The sequence below is a fragment of the Helicoverpa zea genome, chromosome 16 (assembly GCF_022581195.2).
Source record: "Helicoverpa zea isolate HzStark_Cry1AcR chromosome 16, ilHelZeax1.1, whole genome shotgun sequence".
NCBI lineage: Eukaryota > Metazoa > Arthropoda > Insecta > Lepidoptera > Noctuidae > Helicoverpa > Helicoverpa zea.
In genome coordinates this window covers 8,737,887-8,749,170 of record NC_061467.1, presented here as the reverse complement: position 1 = coordinate 8,749,170, position 11,284 = coordinate 8,737,887, and the positions used below count along the sequence as shown (strand labels likewise).

Here is an 11,284-nt window from a genome sequence, read left to right as displayed (position 1 = left end):
TGATTGAGTAGAATACAAAACGGCAATATAAAAATACCTGCAGCAGATGGAAACATAAACAGAAAATATGAAAGAGTTGAATCAACTACAGCGGGCCTAGCATGGCGATTCTATCTCTATTCTACCAAGAAACGACAAAGCTCTTTCTTTCCCACTCGACATGTCTTCTACCCGAGCATGGCGCGAGCTGTAGACTCGCGTTTCTATCAAGAGAAAGACTTTCCATAGCAACGGATAAGTAGCTAGTGATGGGTCGTTCTGCGATGAATTTACGTTTAGTTAGCCAAAAAAATGTGTCAATGCACTATTTTTCACGCATGAACCTATACATAAACTCACGTAACTCAAAGCAACAACAAAACGTATTCATCGAACTTATTTCTTATCTGTGGAACTAAAATGGTTGATGTTTGTTTGTTAATTTGTTTACAAAAAACGATTCTTGTTGTTGATTTTACATATTAATTTAAGTTGTTGATTTTTAATATTGGTGACTACTGCGGCAAGGAAAAAGTAAGTAGATTTTGTGATTAAATAAATAAAGTACTGATTATTCCAATAGTTGTGTGTAATTAATCTAAACGAACAATAATTAATTATCCATACATACGATGAAAAGAACAAAGGAAAATAACATAATAATCTCAATAAATGGTGATCGGTGGCATTGTCTGATGAACACTTTGTCATGCACAGTTCAATGTGTTCCTCACTGTTATCTTGCTTCCCTATATTATTGCCCGAAGTGTTTTTACTTTCGCCGTTACAAAAACTGTTTATTTACAGCGTACGAAGTCCCATCCAATAAACAGAGAAGATAATATCGCGATCCATTGAGAAAAGAAGGCCACGATAAAGAAGAATGGGTCAGTATTCAAAAGCTGCTGAAAAAATATGGAAAAAGAACGAGTTCTTGGCATACAATGCTGACACGAGAAATATTCTATTATATAGTAAGTGTCTTTAAATAATATTCATTTACTAGTAATAGTTCCCCAGACTTGTTGGCTTCATTCTAGCAAAACTCTCATGCTTTGTTTTCAAAATATAATTATGGCAATAATAATTATAGTACCTATTTGTTGCTTGTGTGATATAATATAAGCAACAACTCTTAAGATAAAAAATAAAATGAGACAATCATTTACACAGAGGTAAAGGTTTATTTACATAAAATTAAGGCTACAGATAAAGTCATTTATTCAAAATAGGCTGAAAATCAGCAGCAGAAGCGGTGGAACAAACTCCCCAGCAACTCAATTCTGTCTGTATGGTTTGAAGAACTGTTGATATACAAAGATATTCATAATAGTTGCTCTTCTGTGAGTTGCAGCTTGTAGTAAGCTACCACTAAGGTCATTAGTGTGTCTCTCTCTCTCTGCCTTTCCTCGGGAGGAGTTGTAGCTTGTAGCATAGGCACCCTGCAAAAAGAAATAACTGTGTTTGGTAAAGAGTTTTTACAGTATTATAAAAGAATAACATACTGATACTGATACATTATCAGCATTATTATTGGTGTCATGAGCCAAGACCCTAATGCATAACTAGAATCCCCTGAAAATGAATGATAATTTAATTTTGTGTTCTTGTTTCAGATTACAAAAAAAGGATGCTAAATGACAGCTGGGCCTTCAGTTTACAAATTATAAATTATTGAAATTATATTATTTAATAAAGAATGTGAATATTAAAATCATAATGGTTGTATATTTTAAATGTAATTTTTTTCTTAGCAGATAAAACTGTCCAATTCTAGAGTCATATAGCCTGCGCAGTTCGTTCTTAATGAGAGAACTATTGAAAATTGATTGTTTATGAACTCTGTCACGATAATTGGCATTTATGTTCAGTATTTTGCACTCAGTATCTACAATCTGAAATAGAGGTCATATCTAATATTAGGTATACTAACCTTGTATTCATTGCAAAAACAAATTGTTTAAAAAATTTGCTAACAGTGGTTAGTAATGTTGTTAATGACCTAACCAGGACCGAGCAAAGAACCTGCAACAATTAGACTTTGTTAAATATTTTTCTTCTGTTTAATCATTTTCTTGCAATGAAGGGCAATACCTACATAATAGACAAAATAATCTTAGAAACAATAATAAATGAAGTGAATAGATTTTTCTATATTTAAACCTTATCTATAAGGACGAAAACTTTGTCATATTTTTGGTTGATAACAATTGGAAAGCACAACAAAATAAAATAGACTGTAGGTACTTACATTGACAAGAACAGGCAGACCCTGAGATATAGGAGACAGATTCCTGGCACAAATACTGCACCATCTCTGCACATTTACGTTTTCGATGTCGAGAGGCTTAACACTCGTATAGCTCGTTCTTTGAGCTTTACACTGATTCTTCTCAGCATAAATACTGACCACATGACGACGCACATACGTAGATTTGACCAATTTAGGCGGCCAAAAATATTTTACAATGTATTTCGTTTTTTCTATCTTTATTTTATCATTATTTTATTATTTATTTTATTTAAGCATTGTATTTTGATAATAAGCATGTTTTATTGAAAAAAACCGTAATTTTTTTTTTTAAATATAGAGTATCATATATTTTCATTTTAAAAGTAGTTATGATATTTTTTATTACATCTATTTCAAAATAATATGTAATGTAGTAAAAAAATAATTAATATTTTTTTTTATTCCTCACTTTCTGCCTCTGATATATCAGACTCTGTGTTTGATTCAGCTGGTAGTAGCATATTTTATTGTTTCAGGGCAAAATAATCTTGCTTTGATGTTTTTTTTTGTTGGTCACATTTCTTCAGTTTCGTATTTCTTTAGTTTTCCTTCGTTTAGTCCTCTCACTACAATCTTTAAGTGATTTAGATGGCCGCCCCGGTCGATTTCCAACACTTGTCGGGCGTTCAAATGTTCTGCTTAACCAATTCTCATTAGTTTTAAGGATTTTTTTTACAGTTTCAGTTTCTTACTTTCGTAGCTATTTTAAAATATGCAAATCTTTGTTTAAAACTGCTTATATTATCAGGTGTGTCACCCTAATAGGTCAAAAGTTAGTTTCCTAGGTAATTTAGTTTTTCTTCCAAATTAGTCAGATCTTGCTATTGTATTTTATTGTAAATATAACGTAGGGTCACTATTTTTACGCCAGAGGTACCCAAAACAAAAAAAATGCACTTTGTGACATTTTAAAGAAAAAAGTATTTTATTTTTGTATGAGCTTCAAATCTTAAAAAGCCTGTAAGTCGGACATCCGCAGCTATCCGCAGCCAAAAAATATGTCGTAAACTAGTTTAATATGTCAAATATCTAAAACTAAAAAAAATGTTACGCGGTCGAACGCGATAATATAACAAAATTGTGTTTAAACAAGAAAATTACTAAAAAAATATTTTGCTTACACACCCTCTTTTAAAATTGAAATAATACTTTAAAAAATTAAGTGATCACACTTAAAATATATTAAAATATAATAACTGTTACCTACACAACTCGAATCCATCATAATAGTTGCTTAATATCAATTAGATAGCACAAAAATAATTTTTCTTTAATACCGTCTACCGAGATCTCTAAAAACGTATAACGTAAAATTTGCACAAAGGTCAAGTTCTAACTCCTGGTGCAAGCGCATATCGCATGTTTGGTAGGTAGATGTGGTAAATTCTTATTGCTGGGGTATTCCTCTTTCCATTTTACCCACAATTTGATGATAACCTTTATTTAAAAAAAAAAGACTTTTGGCCAGCTAAATTGCTCAAATCTACGTTAGTGCGACGGTAGGACCCCGAAATACTTTGTAAATGCTATTTGAGAACTTAAAATTATAATAATATTCTTGTCTACTCTTGTCTAGGTCCGATGAGATGTAGAGTATTTGACATTTCATATAGAAAGTTATATCTACTCCCAAATGTCAAAAGTAGATAAAATATAGTCGTCATGCTCGACGCGATAGACACATGTCGATGAAGAAAAGAAACATTTCTCTTCTCGATGTCAAACATCGCCATGCTCGGATCGATAGAAATCTTTCTTCAATCTGTCATTTTGTCGATTCTCTGGTAGACAAAAGCTGTTTCTATGGCGGTCATGCTAGGCCCGCAGGAAAGTTGTTTGACAAATATCTAGAAAAAAGTAAGGATCGGGACGTCGGGGAAAGTCAAATTGACACTCAACAGGCAGAGGGAGACTGCAGTGGCAAGAGCGTTAAGAAGAATTGCTTTGAGAAATAAGTTTGTAAAAACTCCGTGTTGGAACTTAGGTAAAGTGAAGTGAGTGCCTGTCATCGTGGTAGTTTTTCCGCGTTGTTTAATAAAGTTGAATAAAACTGATGTGAATGCTTGCAAAGCTGGGTAAAAGGAAAGTCAAAAGATGGAATAAAGTTTTATTTTATTTTATAACTCGATATTATTATTCTAAAGACATATAGTAGGTATAGGCTTTCAGGACAATAGGCGAAAATTCGGGCAACAGATATTTCCAAGTTCCACCCGCGTTATCTATGGAAGTAGACTGTTTATCTGTGTATAAGAAATCTCATTTAAATCGGTTAAATAATTTTTAGATAAGCAGAGATATCTCTGCATTTAAAGTAAGGATAAATGATGATTTAATCATCAAATATATCCTAGTAGCTGATACAAGATTTTACGTGTTCCATTATTACAATAAGTATCTTGAGTTCATTTTTAAAATTTCTCGATAAATCTTCTCTTCCTCCTGCCAGTTCCCAGTTCCCAAATATTTCCAAGTAAACCCTTTAATTCTGTGTTCTTAGAATCAGCATTAAGTTTACTATACATGCAGAATTTGAAGTATTACTGGCGTTAAAGGTTCCGAGAGTAAACTCACACCGTCTTACCACAAAAACTTTTAAACGTCAGTTTATACCTTGTCTAAAAAAATGACAAATTATGACGTTGACATATGGTTCATTTTGCAGCCAAAATTTTATTAGACAAGTGTAAAACAGGGTTTAAAGTTTTTGTAGTAAGGCCCTAAACATTTCGGGGAAAACCTGCGTGATCATTTATGTATAAATTTTCCTTTGATGGTACTATCAAGGAAAAACATTTTTATTTATTTTTACATTGCTCAATGGCTGCAACAAAATCTAGAAAAACAATGACTATATGGTCAAGATTTTATATAATCTGGTCAGCTTATATTTGACGAATTTCATTACGCTAAACAGTGTTGAATCAAATTTCAAGTATCAAAAAATCTTATATAAATATTTTATTCTACACAAAGTTCAAAACTCTGATATAGGCAAAAACCATCAGTTAGTCAGTTAGTAAACGGCCGGCAGTTTCCATGAAAATATGAGTTACTGGGCTTTACAGGAACTGCTATAAAATCCACCAAACTGAATATTTTTTATTGCTCTCAATGTGTCGATAAATAAGTTATTCACTATCCAGTATTCATTTTACCTACTAAATTCCTGCATGAGAATTTTGTTATAAAAATAAAATAAAAACTGTTGTAGTGATTTCAATTCACCCGAATAAGCCACTGTGAAGTGATAATAACATCAATATTGGTTTTTAAGCCTTGTACATAAAATATATGGTTTGGTTATTGACGGTTTTATGGTAGATTTAAAATACTTTTTTAGGTAACGAAATAAATGAAACAGTTTTTGAAGGGTTAAGTAAAAGTATTTTTTTTAGGAGGTAAGATATTCAGGAATACCTAATTACAAAACTCCATTGTTAAACGAGTCAAGAACCTCTAAATATTAACTAAAATTCTAGCCTTAACAAAAGACTTAATGATCTGAAAGAAGAACTTTTAAATGAAATATTAAATTTTAAGATAAGTACATTGTTTTAACGTAACTTAACACTTTTGATTAATGAGAATTTGATATCTTTAGAAATAACTTTGGATCGAGTAGTGAATGAATTTGTAGGTACTTAAAATTATTTTATTACCCTCATTACTTGAGACACGAGTTTGTAAGGCTTTGAATGAATATCGTACAGAAATAACTTTCCTTAAAGAGATACCCGTAACAAAGCTCCACGATATGTTTGCTTAGTTAAATTATTTTCCTAAAATAAAAATATAAAAAGTAAATAAACTAATTTTGCCGATATTAAAGAGCCGAGCAGTTCGTTTGTTTAGTAGGAAACCCGCTCACATCAGAATGTCAGGAATTTCTGGTCCGATTAAAACAAAATGCATTGTAAGATAGCTCTCTGTCGAGAAAGTGAAGTGGTACCCAGCTACTTTACTAAAACAACATTTTTTTTATGTAAGTAATAAATAAGTACCTTCTGCAATACATAGGTATAGGTACTTCAAGTGTACAACGGTGACGACAAGAAACAAGAAAACTCGGCACAAAGCAGGCAAAGATGGAGCGTTGTATCGCGTGACCGTGAAAACGTATTGTGAAACTGTTGGGAAATATTACCAACGGAAATCTAGCGATAGATTCTAAAGTATCGGGGGACTGAAAATATTGGTTTGAAGCACAAATAGTTTGAATAATGGTTATTATTTTTCTTGTATATAAATTATGATTAAAAATTTAAAGTAGGTACTAAAAGTATCGACACGAAGATTTTGTCTGTTTGAAAGCTCTTTGCTATATTTAAGCGATAAAGCGATCTCGTATGCATCAATAAACAAAACACTACTATGCACTTAAAACTGGCACTGAACCGTGTTGCTAAATTGGAACACAAAAATTATTAATTCAAGGTGAACTGAAATTAACTAAATGGCACTATTTGTAGGAACGTCATTGAAAAGTCAACTTTATCGACTGCTTTAAACTTTAATGATGATTTAAGATGTTAAATAATTTAGTCTGTAACGAAATATTATTTTATGCCCTTTATAAAATAGTTTTTGTTTTATCTTTTCTTTTAGGAATCAATGAGAGAAGCCTATACTCAATAATATACGTACAATGGCTGAAATGATGACAATGATGATAAATTACAAATTTTAAGATAGAAAAATATGTATATAGGTCAAAAGCAGGAAATAATCGTCGATAAATATCTAGTCAATCACTTAAGAATAACCAATTAAAAAGGCACCACAAAAATTTTAACAATCAGAACAAAATTCGTCAAGCCCTTTTTGACTGAACGCGGCAGCATATGAAATAGTTCATCAACACCACTTCATACTCCCCGAAAAAGCGTTTAAATCACACTTTACTAAATCGTATCCACATTGCAGGATCGGTGGCATTTCGCAAAATGGCCGGACGCGTATCAGCCGCAGCACGCTCGAATGGGTACGAAATAAAAATCGTTCGGGAATAAATCTCGAACGCGAGCTATATAAGTTGCAACCATGTATATGGGAATATCCATCCGTTGGCAACACCGTATCGGAATTTGAAATATCCGAATTGATAAAAAACATTTTTCGCGTACTCTTTTTTAGAGCATGCGAATTTTTGAGCATGGAGATTGGAGATTTTTGGTTTTAAATCAAGAATCCTGATAAAAGAACGGTTATTGACGTGAAATAATTTAGCGATCGTACTTACTTGTTACCGGTAAAACAAAAGAATAAAGAACTTGATGGGAAAGTTTCAACCTTTTATGGACGAAACGTAGAATCGCATTACAAATAGGTACCTACTTAGATACTTTAACATTCAAACATACATTAATTTTTCTGACTGAGTCATATTCATAATTCAAAAGTTCAGCAATAGTTACCTACTTAGTCATGTTGTATGGAAAGTATGAAGTTCCGAAAAGCATCTGTGGCAACATTTTTATGGCCGATTCACTGAAGAGCTTTCCAAACCCCACCTGGGCAAAGCCGCAGGCGATAGCTAGTTTTCCAATAAAGCACAACATTTTAAGGCCACGAATAGATGTTCCGCACAATATTTATTCTACGTTTCCTATGACGAAGTTTCAAATATCGCCGCAAGGTATAAACTTTATAGATCCTACGTTTGAATTCACGAGCCAAACGATACCGTCCTCTTTTATGTTCAGATATCGTAAAACAAAATATAGGTTACCTTTGCACACTTTGTATTCCAAATAATTTTTATATTACACTTTTTAGATGGCAATATTAAAGTTTATTGTGAATAAATTTTAACACGAGTTTTATTTCGTGATGTTCATTTTATGAGAGGTTTTTAAATTTTTAATTTTAAATACTAAAACTTACTTGATATAAAATTGAAATTTTAAAATTAAAATATTCTCTTGAATTAAATGGCTAAGCGTGTTTTATGCGTAGTGGTTTTATATTCAGTTTTAAAATCATCATAAATTAATAATTCTCTTTTAAAATTAAATAAAACACGAGAGAAAACTTACTATATCAAATATGTAATCAGCTTACCCATAATTTAATCACAACTTAAAAAGCCATGTTTTTTTATTAACAATCCATAAATCATTTTTTTATACCCCACCAAAAAAGTCACATACACTTAAAAAATAAGTATTCCTAAAATTTTTACCTTTAGGTTTAATATCAATTATGTTTCGTTAACGTGACACCCCTGCGATGCGAGGTCACGAACCCAATCCGGTTGGAAACCGTATACAGATCGAGATAGGGCTGTCACTGCGCACTTATCTGTTTGAAGCAGGATTCTTCTTCGCAAATCGACGTGCAATGTCAACAAGCGTTCTTGATTGAATTTTTGAATCAAGAGAAAATGAGGTGATAGTAAAATTTTATACCTACTTACTTAGGTATTTAGATTATAATCATTGACAGGATTTAAAGTGTTTAAATTGAAAGTTTTTTTTACTATCTCTGTTTAAGTATTTTAATTTTATAACACCCAATAAGTATGTTAATGTTTAATTTTATAAATTCATTTTGGCTTACGGCTTGTGTGCATGTAATGAGTTAGTGTAAAACGTAGTTAGAGAGAGAGAGTTCAGGAGTTAGACATAAAGAAAAATAATAACTATTATGTTCAATTGTTATACAAATCAAGTTACCTTTCATCCCTTTAATACAGGTATTCCTTTTTTAACAAAGCAAACTTTGAACGTCAATTCAATTATAGAGTACAATGATGGTGTCAAGTACAAATCGAAGTCACGGCGAGAGTCGAGCTGCACTTATTTGATATTCAAATAGACACTCCGACTCCACGTTCTATTTGACACGTTATACGTAGTGAAATCGATTTTATCTCGATTTCATATTGGATTCTCGAGTCAATATTACCCGTCATAATCGATAATATGATAGTAGGGATCTGATGTTATTGTGTTGTTAATTAACGGTAGATTCTCGCTGTATGTGGTTAGATGTAGTGGAAAAATTAATAGTTGCAATGATACAACTTATTTTTTAAACTTTTAGAACACATATAAGGAAGTTTCTTTATGATTCGTAAAAAACTCGGTAAGTATGACAATTATCAAGTGTGGGTCTTTTTGTCTACGCTGAAGAAACCATGTACAAAATATTACAAATCGTGCCGGTAGTTCAGGGGATTACCGCGTTCACAGAAACAGACTTCAGCTTCATAGCATTTATTTAATTTACACAACAAGATAATATACAATAAAATATATAATATAGGATACTTTTTATCCGTTTCTAACTAGGTATACGAAATAATAATGTATTAAACAACTATAATTATGTAAGCTAATAAGGAAACTATATGTAAAGCTAATAAACAGAGTCTTACAAACGTTTTCATCTCCCTAAGAATAATTTCTTTAAGTACCTTTGTACTAAACACTTGATTGAAGGTGAGTTCCGCCATTGAACACGAAACCTTCCTGAAACTGAGAAAAGTCCCCATGGACTGCCACCGTGGGATCTGGAGGCGAGGGTCTTCTTGCGCCTGTACGACTGGCGCGAGGAGGCTCAGCGCCGGGGAGAAACCCCGTTGCCGCGGCAAGTTGTCGCGCAGCGGGCGGAGCTCCGGCGCGATCTCATGGTGGCCTGGAGGGAGCGACTATCGCAACCCAGTGCAGGGCACGCCACCATCGTGGCGGTAAGTCCCCTCTTTGAGGAGTGGCTCGGGAGGAGTCACGGCGCCCTCACGTACCGCATGACGCAGGTCCTCACCGGACACGGTTGTTTCGGGAGGTACCTGCACCGCATCGGTCGTGAGGAGGCGCCCGGGTGTCACCATTGTGCGGACAGCCCCGAGGACACGGTGGACCACACAGTCCAGGTGTGCCCCGCATGGGAAGGGCACCGCCGGGTCCTCGTCGAGGCTTTGGGCGGCGGCGACCTCTCGCGTCCGGCCCTGGTTCAGGCCATGGTCCGGGGCGAGAGGGAATGGGATGCCGTCGCCTCCTTCTGCGAAGCGGTCATGCTCGAGAAGGAGGAGGCGGAACGCCAGAGAGTTCGCACCTCTCATCCCGGCCGCCGCGCTGGACCAGGTAGACACCATGGGCGCCGGGTGTCGCGAGATGACTCCCGGCCACCGTAGGCGTGGGTCTGTGGGCGGTGAGTTCGGGTGGCTCATCGTCCCTCTGTCTTCCTAGACGACAGACCCGTGTCGACGGCGCGCGTTGTTCCACGCGCTCCTCAAAGAGACGTCAGCAACCCCAGCGGGGCCCAGCAGGGCCAAGGCCTGCCGGGGCTGCGGGTTGTTCGAAAGAGATACCGCGGCCCTGGTACATAAAAGGCCTATGACGGAACACGACGATTTTAGTCAGTAAGAGTCTGACACTCCCTCGCCGCTGCTAACCCACAGCGGGAGGGGTCATTTGATGATTTTACGTCGATAAAAAAAAAAAAAAAAAAACTGAGAAAAGTTGGAAACTTATCCAGTTGAGCTCGCTTTGAGATATTTAACCCAGTAGCATCAGTATTACTAAATAGTTTTGTAAGTAGTACGCAGTTTACTGCTGCATTTTTTTTCCAATTTGCATTTGCAAACGCTTTACTCGCAGTGTTTTTGTATTGAATTTAGATAAGGACTTTTATTTCTAATACCGTTCTTGTTTTCGTAAAGTTACATTGAAAGAAACTTGCTCCAATGAATCATAAAAAACAGTCAATTTGAATATTTAGTATCTGTTGCGATTTGATCAAATCTTTAAAATATAAGTACATTCAACCAGCAATCATTCCGCTGTTAAAGAGTCAGATAGAAAAAAAAGCTTTTAAAAGCAGTTTAGGCATAGGGAATGCCTAAACTGCGTTTACAAACTAAATTAACGAACACGTTTTATCTACACAGTAAGTAATCACGAGGAATTCCAATCAAGTTAAGAACTGATCACGTGGAAATAATTAGCTTAATGAAATTATCCCCTGAAACTAGAATACATGTACCTATAGGGTTTTCGTATATCTTCA

The 11,284-nt window shown here is 34.6% G+C and overlaps 2 long non-coding RNA genes across 2 annotated transcripts; one reads left to right on the top strand and one right to left on the bottom strand.

The window, feature by feature from the left end:
- Positions 1-453: 453 nt before the first annotated feature.
- On the top strand, positions 454-953 carry LOC124637484. The gene is made up of 2 exons (XR_006985243.1): positions 454-513; positions 787-953. It is a non-coding gene; the product is annotated as an uncharacterized LOC124637484 (long non-coding RNA).
- A 403-nt stretch (positions 954-1,356) lies between these two features.
- On the bottom strand, positions 1,357-1,996 carry LOC124637485. Its single transcript, XR_006985244.1, has 2 exons — positions 1,913-1,996; positions 1,357-1,421 (listed from the first exon to the last, which is right to left on the bottom strand). It is a non-coding gene; the product is annotated as an uncharacterized LOC124637485 (long non-coding RNA).
- Positions 1,997-11,284: the final 9,288 nt, after the last annotated feature.